Consider the following 19,647-nt stretch of genomic DNA (forward strand, 5'->3'; position numbering starts at 1 on the left):
CATTGATTTATTTATCTTATCATCGGCTACTGAACGTCAAACATATGGTCATTCTGACACTGTTTTTTAGAGGAAACCCGCTATCGCCACATAGGGTACTCTTTTATGACAGGCAGCAAGGGATCTTTTATTTGCGCTTCCCACAGGAAGGATAAAACAAACCATGGCCTTTGTTGAACCATTTATGGATCACTGGTTGGTGCAAGTGGTTTACACCTACCCACTGAGCCTTGCAGAGAACTAACTCAGGGTTTGGAGTCGCTATCTGGATTAAAAATCCTATGCCTCGACTGGGATCCGAACCCAGTACCTACCAGCCTGTAGACCCATGGCCTAACCACGATGCCACCAAGGCCGGTATACACATCAAAACTTGGGGGAATCCTCAGTGGTCGTTTATTGGTTAAAGAGGAAGACAAATCAAAATGCAAGCCTTATAAATTGGGAATATGCACACCCCGACCACCAACACATACTGAAACTTTAAGAAATGAAAAATGCGTAATTTTAGAATTAATGAAAAACGTGTTCATTCCTGCTAACTGGGGGTAACCATTTTATTTCTTTTTCGTCTTGTCCGGTAATTTAGATTTGAAGGAAGTGACGTCAGCTCCTATCAACTCCTGTATGTACAGTGCAAACAAACACAGTAATTTCGGCGCATCACTTTGAACAACCTGATTTGTGTAACAACATAAATGACTTGCTAATATAATACACTATTTAACTAAATATATTTCAATTTGCATTAACAGAACGAAATGAGGTTATAGTATTTTTCTCTCTTGAAAAATCGAAAGAAAAAATGAATACTATTAGGCCTATAGGTTGGCTACGTTGGAGCAAACACGACCACCCACGATACTCAAGTGATAATGCTCGTGTTGGGGGGACTACGCAGTTGGTCAGTTCTATGATTTTAGATGGGGAAGTCTACATAATCAAGAGTTTTACGGAATTGTTTGCATTAATAAGGCATGACGGCTAATAATGTCAAATACCAATTTAGCGGTGGCAGGTTATTCCGCAATACCCCGTGTTGTTAATAATGTGGTACGTATTTTTGTGTCTAGACGGCGGTAATTAATTGCCTGTCTAGTTGCCTACCAAACATAGACCTGCCAGTAAGGAATCATAGGTGGTTGCAACTAAAACAAGTAGACCAATTAACTAAGAACACACTCCCGTTTATCATTTCCGCACGTAGGTCATTTCGATTTGTTTTGCAGCCACTTTGAGAATGGTGGTTTGTTTTGGTTTGAAACATAATATATACTTATTGCTGGCTTACTGAGATGGATATTATTACAGAACATTGCGATGCATGTCTGTCTCATCATCCCGTATCCGTCTCGCTAGAGAGCGTATTCACTGGGATGGAACAAAATAGCTGCGCCCGTTATATACGATAGCCGTCACATTTAACCGTTTTATTAATTAAATATACCAATATACTTTTTGATATTAAGCAATAATGTACATTATGTATCTTTGATAATGTAGACCAGTTTACTTATCTGGATCTCTATTTTAATTATAATGGTAAATTTAGTCGGGCGGTTAAATTAATTACTGATCAAGGAAGAAATCCCATGTTTGCTTTTAAGAGAAATACTAGGTAGGCGGGTCAAGTTATGCACAAATACACCCACACCCACACCCCCAGACAATTCTAACAAAAAGTTTCCCAGTGTCTTTTGTATCTATGGTATTTATTTAGTGGCAGAAAAAAAACTCTACCAAAATCTGACCACCGGAAAGTGGTTAAAACTGGATCATATCCAAGATGGCCGCTAATGACTCTAAAACGAAGGGAAATTGCAAAGATTTCTTATGATTCGGTGTAGAACAGTTGTTTTATGTCTACCTTACGGTTTTAAGTGTCATGGAATTCACTGGTACATATACCTGATACCTGAGTCATAAGCACTGTGCATGGGCATGATAGCTGCGTTGACCCCAGGGAGAAAAACAAGCCATCTTGTCAGAAGACAAAATATTTTGGAGCTGAGCATTGTAGAGATGTCCAAAATTGATATCATCGAATACCGCTTCGCTACCCCATGTTCTTCGAAACATCAAGTTTCAAGAACTTCCTGGACTCCAACATTGTGATATGCGAGCCGATATTTTATGGGAACTTTCATTCCATTTCAAGCAACCAGTTCCGAATTGGCATGGCATGATGCATATCCTTCATCAGGGGCATACGCATCCTGGCCAATCCTCCATAAAATATTTGCCAATGATTGATATGTATCCTGGGGACAAAACTTGCATTCTGTCCACTTTGGAGTTCCTCAGCAACTTTGCCATCACACACCATGTAATAACGTTTGATCAGCTCCTGCATTGGAAAGCTGCTGAGATGATCAGTGCTTCGCCACAGAATAGCAACTTGAAGGAGAAAGTTCTTAGGCTGGGTACTTTCCACACGTTCATGTATTTGCTTGGAGCAATAGGCACACTGTTGGAGGACACAGGACTTAAAAACATTCTGGAAGTAGTGTACGGTGAAAATGCTGTCGTGCATATGATGACTGGTAAATCTGTTCAAAGGGCATTCCGTGGTCATCTGCTGGTGTCTTCATCAAATGAGTGTGAAATCTGTGATAGATGAAAATCCTGAGTTTGCTTCCCTAGTAGATGACACTGTGAAAATGTATTCCTCCTTGTTGAAGGGTGACACCACTCTTGAAAATCTTGTAAAATCCACTACAGTTGTTAAAATCAGTGAGACACTTGACAGGAAAAAACTGAACTTAATGCACGTTCCGTTCCAAAACAAGCCAGTTGTGGCTAGGTTATCAGCGGATGCTTGATACTGCATGCGCGTTGATCAAATCAGATCGCACTGGGTCTTGGAATAATCACTTGCGTGCGGTCTTTGATGCCTTGCCAATATTCGCTACAGCAGGACATTACAACTACCTAAAGTCTGCTTATCTCTACATTCACGAAATGAGTGAACTGGAGAGCAAACACCCTGCTGTATATAGAAAGTTTCAAGATGGCTTCCATGTCATTCGTCGAACAAACCAGTTTTGGGCAGGCCTCAGTTGCGACCTAGTCATTGAGCAGACGCTTATGAGATTAGTAAAAAGCACAGGTGGCTTGACTCATGGCAGAAAGATGATGGAAGAACAGCGAGCATTGTGGACAATGTCAGCCCCGATAATGTCTGAGATCAACATTGCCATGCAGGAGTTCAGTGACCTCGCATACATCTCAAGCGAACAGTACAAGGATTCGACTGATGCCAGGATTGAAAGAGATGCATCAGACCTTTTGAAGATAAGTGCAAAGATAACTTCATGCTCACCTTTCTACTCGGACCCTGCGTTAAGAAATATCGTCAATAGTATAGTTGGAAAAGACGATGTCAACGTGCATGAATATGAGTTAGTAAGAAAAGACATCATTGTCAGAATGATTGGGCAGCCAACGCATATGCTGACTTCACAAGTAAGCACTATGGACTATGGGTCTGCAACTGTTGTGTTTGATGGGTATGTATCAGGTCCGTCCATTAAGCATAACACATACCAGAGACGGCGCCAAACCACCATTTATCTGATTGTGAACTTCATAGGAGAAACCGAATTTGAAGGGAAGAAAGAAGAATTCCTATCAAGGGGCAGTAACAATCAGCATCTGATCAGTTTAATAAGTGACGAACTGGAGAGAGTGGGTTGTACGGTCATTCAGGCAGAAGGAGACGTTGATGTGGGCATTGCTAAAACTGAAGTTAACATTGCATGTATGCATTCCACCACACTGATTGGTGAGGACACTGACTTGTTGATTCTGCTACTTCATTACTGTACGGCAGATGGACAACCACTCTATTTTAGATCGGACAAACACTCGAGAGGCGTTTCAAAAGTGTACAACATCAATTGGACAAAGTGTCTTTTTGGCAGTGCGATGTACACACAAATGTTATTCCTAAATGCATTCACGGGATGTGATTGTACGTCTTGTGTGTATGGCGTTGGAAAGAAACCAGCACGTTTGAAAAACTCGTGAAAGGTGATCCAGTCCTCCAGTCTGCAAATGCATTCATTTTACGCGGTAAGAACCACTCTGACATAGAGCACCTTGGCAGCCAAGCGATGTCTGTTACATTTGGTGGGGAGAGCACATGTTCTCTGGCAGCCTTGCATTATGGCATATTCACGAAGAAAGTCGCCTCTGCTAAATCATTCGTTACGCCTGAACGTCTTCCTCTAACTGAATATGCCACCAAAGTCCATTGTCTCAGATATTTACAAACTATTTACTTCACTTTAATATGAAAGAAATAATCTATTTCCGACACTACTTTTGTTTTAGTAACCTGAACGACCGTTACGGCTTGTTCGATACCTGAATATATATGTCACAATTTGTTTTTGCTTATGTGTAATATCTTATTATTATCATTATTATAAGTATATTAATATACATGTACACTGAAGCTTATTTTGTTTAATGACACTACTAGAGAACATTGACTCATTAATCATTGGTTATTTGATGTCAAGTATCTAGTAATTTTGAAATGATAATCTTAGGGTGGAAACCCGCTAACTTTTTCTATGAGTAGAAAGGGATCTTTATATACACCATCTCGCATATAGGATAGCATATACCACGACCTTTGATATACCAGTCGTAGTGCACTGGCTGGAACGAGAAATAGCCCGATAGGCCTACCGATGGGAACCGATCCTAGACCGACCGCAGCTCTCAAAACATTTCAGCATGTACACTAATTATTTAGAATACAGTGTATATATGGGCACGTACCTTAAACAGTTTGGCTTCAATAATTTGTATTTATTATTTAGCAAACGCATTTTTAACATAAACATTTATTGTCTTTAGAACGCTGTTACCATGAATTGTTATGATTGATACATTATATTCCATGTAAATTGTCAAGAATAAGTTTAAGAGTGGTGACGAAGAGAAACAGATTTATAACGAATGCACTTTTGATAGTGACAGTTGAGTAACGAATCTACGACATTTGAGCACCAGACAATTCGATGTTTCTACCGTATGGTGAAGTTAATTTGCTCCAAGCAAATAAGTGTATTACTGAAAATCCTAGAAATTGGTTTGGAGGAAGGAAACATGAAATTTCAGATGTCTTCACTATTACAATTATTAAAAAAACCATAGGCATAATTGTTCTGGCCATAAAATGATAAATGAAACTCTTCATTTCTTCTGGGGATAAAATGTAAATAAGCGTTGTTCTATAGTAAATGTTGATAAACTGTTGCTGTTGTACTGTTATAAACATATGTGACAGGAGTGGAGACAGGGCTCCAAGTGCCACAGAACATTTACTCATTATTAGGGAATAACAGTTGAACCAGTCGGGTAAAATAATCTGGCCTAAAGTGCGTTACCGAAAGGCCTAACCGGTTCTGGTTTCTTTAATAATGTCACAGAATAATTTGAAAATAACATTACAAAATTAAAAAAAAAAAAAAAGAAGAAGAAGAAGCATCTAGTTTTATTTTTTTAGTTTTTCACAATAACATGGCACTGAACCATATTAATATGTAAGGCGCTTTGCGGACTCGATCTCGGTCAGTCAGTTCCCCTAATATTCACTTGCTTCCGCCGTGCTTATATACGGATATGGGAATAGGACACTGTGTGTGTGTGTGTGTGTGTTTGCACGCATGCGTATGTAAATACGTATGTGTGAACATGCCTCCCGAAGCAGAAAATAATGGTGTTATTTATCCATAGACAGGCGTGGGCGTGGACCCTGATAAATACACTGGCATACAAATCATTTTTGTTTTGTACTTTAATACACAGCAGGCCTAGTTGTAGTTCTTGTAAAAACGCGTACTTTATTAAGTGTTTTGTTCGTAACAATATTCCTTCTTTTCCAAAATATCTAACATTTACTCGATAGTACGAAATATTACTGAACCGGTCTCGGTGGCGTCGTGGTTAGGCCATCGGTCTACAGGCTGGTAGGTACTGGCTTCGGATCCTAGTCAAGCCATGGGATTTTTAATCCAGATACCGACTCCAAACTCTGAGCGGGTGCTCTGTAAAGCTCAATGGGTAGGTGTAAACCACTTACACCGACCAGTGATCCATAACTGGTTCACCAAAGGTCATGGTTTGTGCTATCCTGCCCGTGGGAAGCGAAAATAAAAGATCCCTTACTGCCTGTCGTAAAAGGGTAGCCTATGTGGCGAAAGGAGGTTTCTCTAAAAACAACCAGTGTCAGAATGACCATATGTTTGACGTCCAATAGCCGATGATAAGATAAATAATCAATGTGCTCTAGTGGCGTCGTTAAATAAAACAAACTTTACTTTTACTGATTACTGAATCGTACGCTAGTCTGCGTACGGTATGTCGTAAAGCAACTGTCTTAAAGCGATACAAAACTGTTCTATTTACCATTAAGACACGCCTGTCGCTGTAACAATGATGTAGACCATGATTTCCTGCTAATGGAAACATGTAGCTGGTTTCTTTTAAGAGTAACATAAATTACCAAATGTTTGACATACAATAACAATTGATTGATAACTCATTGTGCTTTATTTTCTTATTTTCTAATATTCGTCCCCACATACGAGCCTTTAGACATATTTTCAAATATAATGTAAAGTAATAGAAACATTTAAACTCAATTAGGAAAGAAACACACACATGGCGATAGGTAGTGTATCTGTGCCTATACAAGAATCCACACTTTCAAATACAGTACACCAGCGTACGACTGATAAGTAGACTAGCATCCAGTCCATATTGTGGTATTCTGAACAATATAAATAATTTAAGATGTCTTTCTCCATCATTTAGAACACTCAGTTGTAAATTTTGTTTTTATTTCTTTGATTGGGCTTCTTCGTTTTTTCCTGGTTTAGGGACATCGGTTGTAGATGGTGATTTCGATTATTTTGCAAATAATTATGTTCCATAAACCGCACACTTTATTGTCTATGTCTTTGTTTGTTAGCATGTGAGCAGAACGTGTCGTACGGTCGTTATAACTGTAAGAAGTTATGTGCAAATCGCCACTGTTCCGATTCGTCCTCGTCCTGTGACATCAAGACGGGGGCGTGTGACGGTGGATGTCAAGCAGGCTGGAGTGGAACCGACTGCAAGCGAGGTAAAAGGATCACTGAACGGATGATGCATGGACGAATGGACGTTCGGACAATAGACGGAGGAACGGGTGGATGAATTGATTAAAGGAAGGAATAGTGGACTGAATGAAGGATGGACGGATTTACATATGCACGGACGGACGGGTAAAGGGGTGGTTTGTATTACCAACCAAGACGGGCACATTTCGTGTTTCTCTACCCATTCCTCTCGAACAATAAAACTGGGGTAATGAAAATGACCCAACAATTATCAAATACCTTATGGCTCTTTGGACTGTTATATATGTTTATGGCCGCTTCGCTTAGCTTAAATTTATGGAAGTCGTATGGCTTCATTTCCTGGAAGCAGACGTCAAGACTACTGTTCTATCGAGATCGTTATGTTCAGTTCAGATTATCAAACATTAATTCCTATAATATGTCGAGGGTATCAGTAACCCACAACCATACCTACCGCAGTAAGGGAGCAGTTATCACACAGATAAGGTGCCATTTTTATTTTAATGCATGTAGTTATCTCTTCTCAAGTTGGACAAAATGAAATATGTTGCCAAGAGTCATGTGTTAACGACTCGTAGTTTTTGAGACTAGTTACGGCGCCACAATCTATAAATATTTTCCAAGTGACCTTAATATTGGACTATTCTTGCATTTGATTTTTGCTGGAATATTTAAACAATTTTTAATAACCTTCAATCTGAAATTAGTAATTTGTTTTGAAATGCGGGTCTGTATAATTCCGTATTTCAATATTATTGTCGCCAGTACGTTTAATGGTTCTTCCTTTCTCTACAGCATGCACCCAGAACGACACCTATGGGCATGGCTGTTCCTATTCATCAGGATCATGCAACATTGTCACAAGTGACTGCGGGACAGGCGGGTGTCGAGCTGGCTGGCAGGGAATTGATTGTTCTCAAAGTATGTAATATTATCAATGCATTGTTACTGTTTTATTTAAAGCACACGTCACAGGCAAGGCACAGATACCAATACCCGGTGATAACAGTTGAGAAAAATACCAATCTCTTTTATCAACAGCTGAATATATGTTTATGTTATTTTAATTGTGATTGGAGGAGGGAGGGGGGGGGGGGGGGTATTCAAGCAACAGAAATGCCTCATTCCAATTGCTTCGCTTTAAAACCAATAATATTTATCGGTTCCAGTTTGCTTTTTTAATGTGTGTTTGATATTTCATCTTTTCATATAAATTGTGTAACAAAATTCTATGATTCAACGAATGCATTACAAAATAAATACAAATTACGTTGCTAAAAATGGTCTTGATTGAAACACGTTTCCGTTATATAGCAGCTGAAAGTATAATTTCCAATGATTGCTGGGTGGAAATGAAGCATAATACAATTATGTTTAGGGTACTGGCGTTTAAGTACCATTTTCTTTTCACCCCAGTTACAAAATAAATTAATGCATTGAATGTTTTGGTCATTCATGATATATAGCGTTACATATAAAATGGAACTCCTCATTTTTCAACACTCATGTTAAACAATTCCTATCGTCTTTAGGGTTGTTATACCAGGATTCAATAAGAAATATGGATTTTTATTTATCGATGATAAAGCAGATACGTTTGTATCAAGGTAATCAAGATATTGCAGGTATACTATAGACAGCTACTAAATGTTCATATCTCTATAAATACCTAGTAGAAGAGATATATTTTCAGAAATATCTGATGAAGCCATTCCCAGTTTTATATAAAAATATACAACAAAGCATAGGCTATCTTCACATAGTTTAGCAATTGACGTTGGACGCTATTACAACACTGGTAGGTCTAAAAGAATATGTATGTTGTATCAAATGGGTGAAGTAGAAGATAAGTTTCGTTTTATTTTATGCTGCCCCTTATCTAATGATTTAAGACCTTTGTATATAAAAAAAATAGTATATGGTTCACCCAAATATGGTAAAATTACTATCAGCAATAATACTAAAGAATTATGTAATTTGGGGAAATATCTGTGTAAATATTTTTTCTAAATGTGATGTCATAAATGGCACATATGGGCGAGTCCTTTAATGTATTTTATGTTGATAAATTTCAATTAACTGCCAACTGCCTAAAGATTACAATACAACTCGTTTTGGTTTAATAATAAAATAATAACATACCATTCACTGATTTTGGTAATTGTCATTTGTGTATTGATTGATTGAAACATATTTTATTGCATATAAGGTACAAGTGGATTGGGCGCAAGTTATCCCATTTAGAGGCCCTAACGTAAAGGTATATGTATTTACATAAAGAAAACATGTTAAACATGTACTTGTAATACTGATTTGTTAAATACCCAAAAGGTTGCGTGCAAAAAAGAACGCACTTCTAATTGAATTTAAACAAAAATAAAAATTATAATTCACCAATATAAATTGTACAAGTGGCTAGTAGCAAGAAGAGATTTTGAGTGAGAAGTCTTTTTAACTTTCTATTAATCATCGGTCCGAAATAATACAATTTCACTTCTCAAATTGCATCACCTTTATGAACTGAAATTCAATAATCAAACAGAATTATTGAAAATATTATCAATTTCTTTATTTTGAAATCAGCGTGTCTACGCAACGTCACATACAGGTCTAACTGTCGAAAGCTATGTGATCAACGTCAGTGTTCTAATCACTTGGCAACCTGCGATATAGAGACAGGAGAATGTGGTACAGGTGGATGTAAACCAGGCTGGAGGGGTGAAGACTGTACCGCAAGTTATCGTGTGCTATAGATGCATTTTAGTATATGCATCGAGTGCTAAATGTACATAATGCAAACGAGAATGCGAATGTTACTACTCGCCCTGACTAATACAGGAAACTGTTTTGTCCTCTTTTTTTTCTTATACACCCGTTGGTGAGAACGTCATTCGTTGTTTTTGATAACACATACTTGTTAGCACATCTACTTGCGATAACATTGATTTGTCTGTGACGAGCAAGTTAACTTTAAGCACAAGCGCGGTAAATAGGTTTCCGTTGGAAAAGGCATTTAAATTTATTTTAAACTGAGTTTTTTTTCAGGATGTGTAGAATACAACATTCATGTCCGTTAGATGCCATTCATCTTACAACTCGTTGTAAGATAAATGGTATCTAACGGACACTGATGTAGTATTCTATATCTAGCACAATCCCTTTAACAAAAATGAAAGTTATCGTTAATCAGTATACGATCAACAAGTATGTCAACCGCAAACTATATATGACGAAAGAAGTGAGTTATATTTCTCAAGCCACGCGGAAAGAACGGTGTTCGATTGATTGAAACATTACTTTGTTTGCTTTTGAAACATAAATTGATTAGGCATATGCTTTACAACTTACTAGGTCTTCTCCTAATACATACACGACAGTGATACATTTATGCAATTTAAATATGTCTAGACATGACATTTTGTCTTGATCTAAAAGATTATTAAAGCATATTACAGTAGCTACTGCCTTTTAAAAATATTTACTCTGATATCATCATAAATCGGACTGTAGCAGGACAGTGAAAAATTTAAATTCTACATAATTATGACAGTTAAACTGGTTCAAACGTTCGTGTGTACTAGTGCGAAACATTGATACAACACGTCGATAAGACTAAAGCATATTAGTGTGTCACGCTCCAAAATACAGGTACTTCCATACAATAGCCACGGGGTTATACATATGTATACATAATAAAATATATATTATATAACTATAATAATATCCCATCCTCCCGGGGTAATTCGCCTACTACATTACAATCGGCTGTGTGTCGTGTGGCGTTGTTTTTGGTTTCTTGTCTATTAGTATTGAGAAAAAGGTGTAAGGAAGTGTGTGGGTGTTTATTGCTTTATTTTATTTTTATTTTTGAAGTCAAGCACTCACTATTAAAAATTTAATTTGTTCAATAAAATAATGAGGATAATTTTCTAGGCCTACAATGCAGCATTGTTTTAACATTATTATATCATATATAGCGATAGTGGGGTCGTTAAAGAAGCATTAAATGTGTTCGTATCGCGATACAAATTATACCGTCAACCTATAGTATCGATATACCCCTAGTACAGTGGGTGGTCCAAACAAAATACGTTTGATTAAACCATGTTTCTTCTCTAGTTTGTAGATCAGCCAGGTATGGTTCCAGCTGTTTGTATCGCTGTTCAGCCCGACATTGTAAGGGGAACTCAGGTTGTAATTATGTTAGTGGTGCGTGTGACAACGGTTGTCAACGTGGCTGGGAAGGCATCGCTTGTGGATGTAACCAATACTGATTTTCGTTCATATTATTAAACATAAGTATTGATAATTCTTTCTTGTACATGTTGTCGAATGTTATATGTTGACACAGCGGTATATGCTCGAATTTATATAGCGTTAAATATATCCTTTGGGTAACCATGTTCTGAGATATAATGCCCTATTTTAAACATTAATGTATATAATGCAATACATGTCATGATATGGGTATTGGGTGCTCCCCAAAAAACCCACAACACACAAACAACAACAAATCCCCCCCCCCCCCCCCCCCCCCCCCAAACAAAAAAACAACAAAAAAACAAACAAAAACCCAACAAAACAAAACAAAAAACCAACTAAAACAAACAAACAAACAAACAAAAAAACCCTCCCAACAACACACAAACCTAAACAAAACCCACAAAAACAAACAGAACAAACAACCCTACTGAATATTGAATTGGCTAAAGGTATGGGAACTGTAATCGTGTCCACACTCATTACTATATGGATATTTGCCACAATATGTGAACATTATAGGCACATATGTGAAATGTTTTTTAAAAAATAGCAACATATTCAAAACAACGCCAAAAGCTAATCAGAATTTTATCTACTATTGTTTACGGCACGACATCATTCACGGATAATGAACTTAAGTACAAACTGACAGAGAAATGGGAAGATGTCGCGCTGTAAGAACTAAGAAAATCGATTTCCTCATGGACAATTCCTCTGAGAGCAGTCTACGAACATGACGGTGACGGGTGGATACACTGACCACCTTTTCAATACACAAAAGTACATATTGCATATTGTGACGTATAATGTTGAATCTGCTGCTTTGTTAAAGGGACATTACTGAGTTTGCTGTAATTTTAAGATGTTATCGACTAACAGAGATTTTTTAACGATTGTAATTACATATCAAATATATTTTCCTGCATAACATATTAGTGGCTGTATATTAAACTGGATCCTGATCGTTCTAATATTTGTATTAGCGTAAATTTCATTTTATTTCCTAAAATATTTTTGTTCGTACGTATTAAATTATTTGAACACAAAATCCTGTTTGGGCTTCTTACAAATATTAAAACGACCAGAAACACATGCAATATACAGACACTGATATCCTAAACAAGAAAATATATTTAATATGTAAGTTTAATCGTAGAAATATTATATTAGTCGGAAACATTTTACAGTGCAGCAAACTCAGTAATATCCCTTTAACAAAATGTTTAACTATTTGTTTTTGTTTGTTTTTGTTTGACCAATCGAAATCAGGGATTTAAATAAGCATGATGTGCGGTAACCCACGTACAGGTTACTACAAAATGCGGGGATGATAACTCACTGGTCATGGCACGTTTGTATTTGTTTTATAATGGTAAAATTCGTCCAGCGACAAACTGGCACTTTTGTGTACATACAATCATATTACCATTCTCGTTGCACCGATACTTGTATTTGAGTATTATATCTGGATGCAACACAACTGCCAAACGTTAGACGGTAGTGGTTTTGTTTAGTACGATTTTGTGCAGAAAGAAGTGTCGTTTGCGACGTCCTTGGTAAGTAATAACACTAAAATTAATGTCGGAAATAGAATAAACGCGATTTTCTTCGATTATGTCTTTCATATTAACCAGACAAGTAAATATTTTGTAAATACCTATTTAATGATGCTCTACCTAATTCAATATTTACTTGTTTGGGCTCTCATTGATGTACAACGTGGTGTTTACTCTTGAAATTAAAAGAACGATTTCAGTAAACAGTTGGTTTGTGCACTTTATTGGAACAGACTATAATCAATTTTGATCGACTTGTCAATTTGATTGCTGTTGCAATATGTGAGGGACCGTCTCTGCTGACGGTTTACCCTACACCTATCTCCAAGTTGCATAATGACAGCTATTGCAAATATTTGTTTAAATTAAATTTTGTTTCAGCTACATGCCCATAAATGATTCTAACAAAATAATTTTATTTACTAGTAGAAAATACATTTTTTATTGGAGAATCTCTTTAAGTGGTTGCAAGATTGTGTAAATTTCTAATATACTTATATTGAAGGCACTAAACATGCTGATCATAATTAATAATTTATGTTGCAATTCAAAATACTCAGTTAACTTGTAGTTTTAAATTACAAGTTTGTTTAATGGTAAGTGAAACTGACACAAGTCGATCAACATTTGTTATAGTGTGTTCCAATAAAGTACACACATCGACTGTTTACCGACATCTTTCTTTTAATTTTAAGAGTAAACACCACCTTGTACATCAATGAGAGCCCAAACATGTATATTCTAAATTAGGTAGAGTATCATTAAATAGATATTTACAAAATATTTACTTATCAGTTTAATATGAAAGAAATAACTGACGAAAATCAGTTTTATTCTATGTCCGACACTACTTTTATTTTAGTAACCTGAACGACCGTTACGGCTTATTCGATGTCTGAATATATATGTCACAGTTTTTGTTTTTTTTGCTTATGTGTAATATCTTGTTATTATCATTATTATAGCTATATTTAAATCCTACATGTAAACTGAAGCTTGTTTTGTTTAATGACATCACTAGAGCACATTGATTCATTAATCATCGGCTATTCAATGTCAAGTATCTAGTGATTTTGAAATAATAATCTTAGGGTGGAAACCCGCTACATTTTTTCTATTAGTAGCAAGGGATCTTTATACACACCATCTCTCAGCTAGGATAGCACATACCACGGCCTTTGATATACCAGTCTTGGACTGGCTGGAACGAGAAATAGCCCGATAGGCCCATCGACGGGGAACGATCCTAGACCAAACGCAGCTGTCAAAACATTTCAGAATGTACACTAACTATTTAGAATACAGTGTATATATGTGCACGTACCTTAAACAGTTTGACTTCAATAATTTGTATATATTATCTCACAAACGCCTTTTTAATACTGACTGATTGCAAACATATTTTATTGTACAAAGAACAAAAGAATTGGGCACAAGTTTGACAACTTACGAGACCCTCTTCTATATTCATACAATATACTTGGCGACCTATATTACATAGCTGTAATACAAACTACATGTATACATTCAAGGATAACCAGTGTACGGAAATGTATTATAACAAAAAATATGTGAAGGAAAGAAAAAAACATTGCAATACAAAAGATTACACAAATAGTACATCACGTGCAGTAAAATCGCTATCACATTTACAAATAATCCTTATGGTAATTTAAATAATACTTTATTAATCAAAACGATGAGCTGTTTTTTCTATATATATTTGAACATAAGTAAATATTTCTTTATTATTGGCCTCGCTTAATGTGCTTCTACCATATAACAGTAATTGTAAATCTATTGGTTGAATATAACATAAACATATATTGTCTTTAGAACGTTGTTACCATGAATTATTATGATTGATACATTATATTCCATGTAAATTGTCAACAATAATTTTAAGATTGGTGACGACAAGAAACATATTTATAACGAATGCGCTTTTGATAGTGACAGTCGAGTAATGAATCTACGACATTTGAGCACTAGACAGTTCGATGTCTGTACCGTATGACGAAGTTCGTTTGCTAGTCATTCATAAGTGTATTACTGAAAATCCTAGAAACTGGTTTGGAGGAAATAAAAAGTGACATTTCTGATGTCTTCACTATTACATGTACATGCCGTGGTTACGAGAACAAAAGGATTTTATTAAAATAATTATTTAAAAAACCTATATAGAATAATAATATTTCCGACCAAAAATGACAAATGAAACTTCATTTCTTCGGGGGGATAAAATGTAAACAAACGTTGTTCCATGGTAAATGTTGACAAAATGCTGTCATAAACGTATGCGACGGGGGTGGAGACAGGGCCTCAAGTGCTAGAGAAAATTTACTCATTATTAGGGAATAACAGTTGAACCATTCGGGTAAAATAATCTGGCCTAAAGTGCGTTGCCAAAAGGTCTAACCTGTTTTCATTGTCTTACAGTGTTACAGAATAATTTGAAAATAACATTAATATGTCAGGAGCTTTGCGGACACTATCTCGGTCAGTCAGTACCCCTAATAAATATTATTCACTTCATTAAATAAGGATATGGGAATAGGACACAAGCCCATATGAGTAAATTGTTACTGTTTAGTGTGTGTGTGTGTGTGTGTGTGTGTGTGTGTGTGTGTGTGTGTGTGTGTAGTGTGTAGTGTGTAGTGTGTGTGTGTAGTGTGTGTGTAGGGTGTGTGTGTGTAGTGTGTAGTGTGTGTGTGTGTTTGTGTAGTGTGTGTGTGTGTATGTGTGTGTGTATGTAGTGTGTGTACTGTGTGTGTAGTGTGTGTGTGTATAGTGTGCGTGTGTAGTGTATGTATGTGTGTGTGTGTATGTATGTATGTGTGTATGTGTGTGTGTGTGTACACGCACACGTATATGAATGCGATATGTGAGAACATGCCTCCCGACATAGACAGACATGGGCGTGGACTGTGATAAAGTACACAGGCAAGCAAATTTTATTTTAATACACATATAAAACGCGTAGAAATGTCCTTTAAAACCTGTATAGCTGTTTGGTAGTAATGAATGAAGAAATGGCGTCATGATGCACAAATTCATCGACATATCACGATAATACAGAAACGACACAATACACAATTCCAATTTTGCAGTTTGTACTGAGAGGCACCTATTGACAGTTTTAATTTTACGTTAACATGGTGTTTAATCAATGTTTATTTCGTTTCACCTAAGCTTCACTTTCTTGTCGTACGGGAAAAACACCATGAATCAGGTATTGTGATACGTGTCGGTCGTATCGTGAGTTATGTGTATCGTGACACCCCTAGAGTAAATGCGGTTCGGGCATTTTCGTTTAAATCCTCTAGATTTGGACACATACCCCCCCCCCCCACACACACACACACACATGCACACACACACACACACACACACACACACACACACACACACACACACGCCATACGCCATACGCCTACGAGCACGTTTTCGATGAATCGTCCTCTATAATCCTTCTCTGTAACTGATCAAAATATTTAGTGACACATTAGTGTTTTTTTTTAGAGACATTGTTTATCACTCGGCACAAAATATGTCCATTGTACAGCGTTAAAACTATAACCCTGCTGACAGAAAACCGTTACATGGCATTTCGATGTGTAAAGAAACTGTTACCTTGCTTTAAATTGCATTGTTATTGCAATAGTTTGACTTAAAATATATTGTCATTGCAATTAATAGTTCAAAACATAACGAGACTGAAAAGTAAGATCCAAACAATCCAAATCAATTATTGCTAATTTAGCTCATTACTAACATTAAAATAATGAGAAAATGCATGACATACTTTAGTAAATGTTTTGTTAGTAACAATATTCCTTCTTTTCCAAAAACATATAACTTTTACACGATATTAGGAGAGATTACTGATTCTTACGCCAGTCTGCGTAAGGTATGTAGTAAAGCAGCTGTCTTAAAGTGATACAAAACTGTTCTATTTACCGTTAAGACACGCCTGTCGCTGTAACAAAGTTCCCTAACAATCATATAGACCATGATTTTCTACTAATGGAAACACGTAGCGGGTTTCGTCTAAGAGTAACATAAATTACCAAATATTTGACGTACAAAAGCGGTTGATTAATAAATCATTGCGCTCTACTTTCTTTTTTTCTAATATTGATCACCACATACGAGCTTTTAGACATATTTTCAAATATAATGTAAAGTAATAGCAACATGGACACTAAATTAGGAAGTCTGTAGCTATACAATAATCCACACTTTCAAATACAATACCCCAGCGTACGACTGATAAGCAGACAGTCCATTTTGTGGTATTCTGAACAATATAAATAATTTAAGATGGAAACAAATACTTTTATGAAGTATTGGTCCATCATTTAGAACATTTGTTGTAAATTTCGTTTTTATTTGTTTGATTGGCTTTTTTTCGTGGTTTAGGGATATAGATGGGAGATGGAAATTCAGATTATTTTGCAGATAATTATGTTGCATAAACCGTACACGTTATTGTTTCTGTCTTCGTTTGTTAGAATGTGAGCAGAACGTGTCGTACGGTCGTTATACCTGTAAGCAGTTATGTGCAGATCGCCACTGTTCCGATTCGTCCTCGTCCTGTGATGTCAAGACGGGGGCGTGTGTTGGCGGATGTCAAGCGGGCTGGACTGGAACAGACTGCAAGTGGGGTAAAAGGATCACTGAATGGATGATGCATGGACGAATGGATGGTTGGACAGAAGACGGAGGAATTGGTGGATGGGTGGATGGATTGATGGAAGAAAGGAAGAGTGGACTGAATGAATGATGGATGAATATAAATATGCACGGACGGACGGGTAAAGGGGTGATTTGTATTACCAGCGAAGATGGGCACATTTCGTGTTCCTCTACGCATTCCTTTCGAACAATAAAACTGGGTTAATGAAAATGACCCAACTGTTACCAAATACCTTATGGCTCTTTGGACTGTTATAGATGTTTATGACCACTTCGCTTGGCTTAAATTTATGGAATTCGTATGGCTTCATTTAATATCGTTTAATATCCTATAACTGCATGCTGGAAGCAGACGTCAAGACTACTGTTCTATCGAGATCGTTATGTTCAGTTCAGATTATCAAAATTAATTCCTATAATATGTCGAGGGTATCAGTAACCCACGACCATACCTACCGCAGTAAGGGAGCAGTTATCACACGGATAAGGTACCATTTTTATTTTAATGCATGTAGTTATCTCTTCTCAAGTTGGACAAAATCAAATATGTTGCTAAGAGTCATGTGTTAATGCCTCGTATTTTTTTAGACTAGTTACGGCGCCACAGTCTATAAATACTTTCCAAGTTACCTTATTATTGGACTGTTCTCGCATTTGATTGTTGCTGGAATACTTAAACAATTTTTAATAACCTTAAATCTGAAATTAAAAATTTGTTTTGAAATTCGTCCTTCATCTGTAGCATGTATCCAGAACGACACCTATGGACATGGCTGTATAAAGTACTGCAGGGAACGTCACTGTTCGTCTTCAAATGCATCATGCAACCTTCTCACAGGCGATTGCGGTACTGATGGGTGTCAAGCTGGCTGGCAGGGAGTTGATTGCGCTCAAGGTATTTAGTATTTTGTTTAAAGCACACGTCATAGGCAAGACACAAATAAGAATATCCGGGGTGATAACAATAGAGAAAAGTTCCCATCGTTTTTATCAACAACTGTATATGTTTATGGTGGCTTCATTGTGATTGGGGGGGGGTGGGGTGGGGTGGGGTGTGGGGTGGGGGGGTGGGGTGTGGGGGAGGTATTTAAGCAGCATAGGTGAACATATAAAACACAAATGCCTCATTCCTAATGTTTGGCTTTAAAAACAATAATATTTATCAGTTCCAGTTTTTGAATATATTTTTGATTTCTTCTTTTGATGTAAATTGTGTAACAAAACTATATGATTCATCGAATGCATTACAAAATAAATACAAATTGTGTTGCTAAAAAATGGTCTTGACTGAAACTCTTTCGCGTGATATGATTTCCTATGATTGCTGGGTGAAAATAAGGCATAATACAATTATTTTTAGGTTACTGGCGCTTTTGTACCATCTCCCCTTCACACCAGTTACAAAATAAATTGATGAATAGAATTTTGTGGTTATTCATCATATATAGCGTTACGTATGAAATGGCACGCCCGATTTTTCAACACTCGTGTTACATCATCCTTTTTGGATTCCGACGACGTCTCCATGGCTGCTGGCCTCGCACGTTGCCTCTTCTCCTCAAGTGCTGCAATGACAAATGCAAAAGATAAAGATGTCATGCAAAAACGATTTCAACACTTTAGTCATAAATATACACCTGAAATTATTTTAAATTAAAGTATAATATACCACTTAAAACAAAATGTTGTTCTATGTAATCAGTATACGCAAATGGCACCTTGTTCAGACTATTACTGTTACCAAATCCCCCCCCCCCCCAACCCCCCCCAACAAACAAACAAACAACACAAAAACAAACCAACAACAACAAAAAACCAAAAAAAAACCCCCAACAACAAACAAACAACAACAAAAAAAAAAAAAACAAACAAAAAAACAACCCACCCCCCCAAACAAACAAAACAAAACAAAACAAACAAACAAAACAAAACAAAACAAAACAAAACAACAGCAACAACAACAACAACAACAATAATAATAATAATAATAA

The 19,647-nt window shown here is 36.6% G+C and overlaps 1 long non-coding RNA gene across 1 annotated transcript; it reads left to right on the forward strand.

The window, feature by feature from the left end:
- Window positions 1–12,028: 12,028 nt before the first annotated feature.
- On the forward strand, window positions 12,029–18,532 carry LOC121374463. The gene is made up of 3 exons (XR_005958238.1): window positions 12,029–12,182; window positions 17,473–17,625; window positions 18,399–18,532. It is a non-coding gene; the product is annotated as an uncharacterized LOC121374463 (long non-coding RNA).
- Window positions 18,533–19,647: the final 1,115 nt, after the last annotated feature.

This window comes from Gigantopelta aegis, chromosome 6 (assembly GCF_016097555.1).
Source record: "Gigantopelta aegis isolate Gae_Host chromosome 6, Gae_host_genome, whole genome shotgun sequence".
NCBI classification, from domain to species: Eukaryota; Metazoa; Mollusca; class Gastropoda; order Neomphalida; family Peltospiridae; genus Gigantopelta; species Gigantopelta aegis.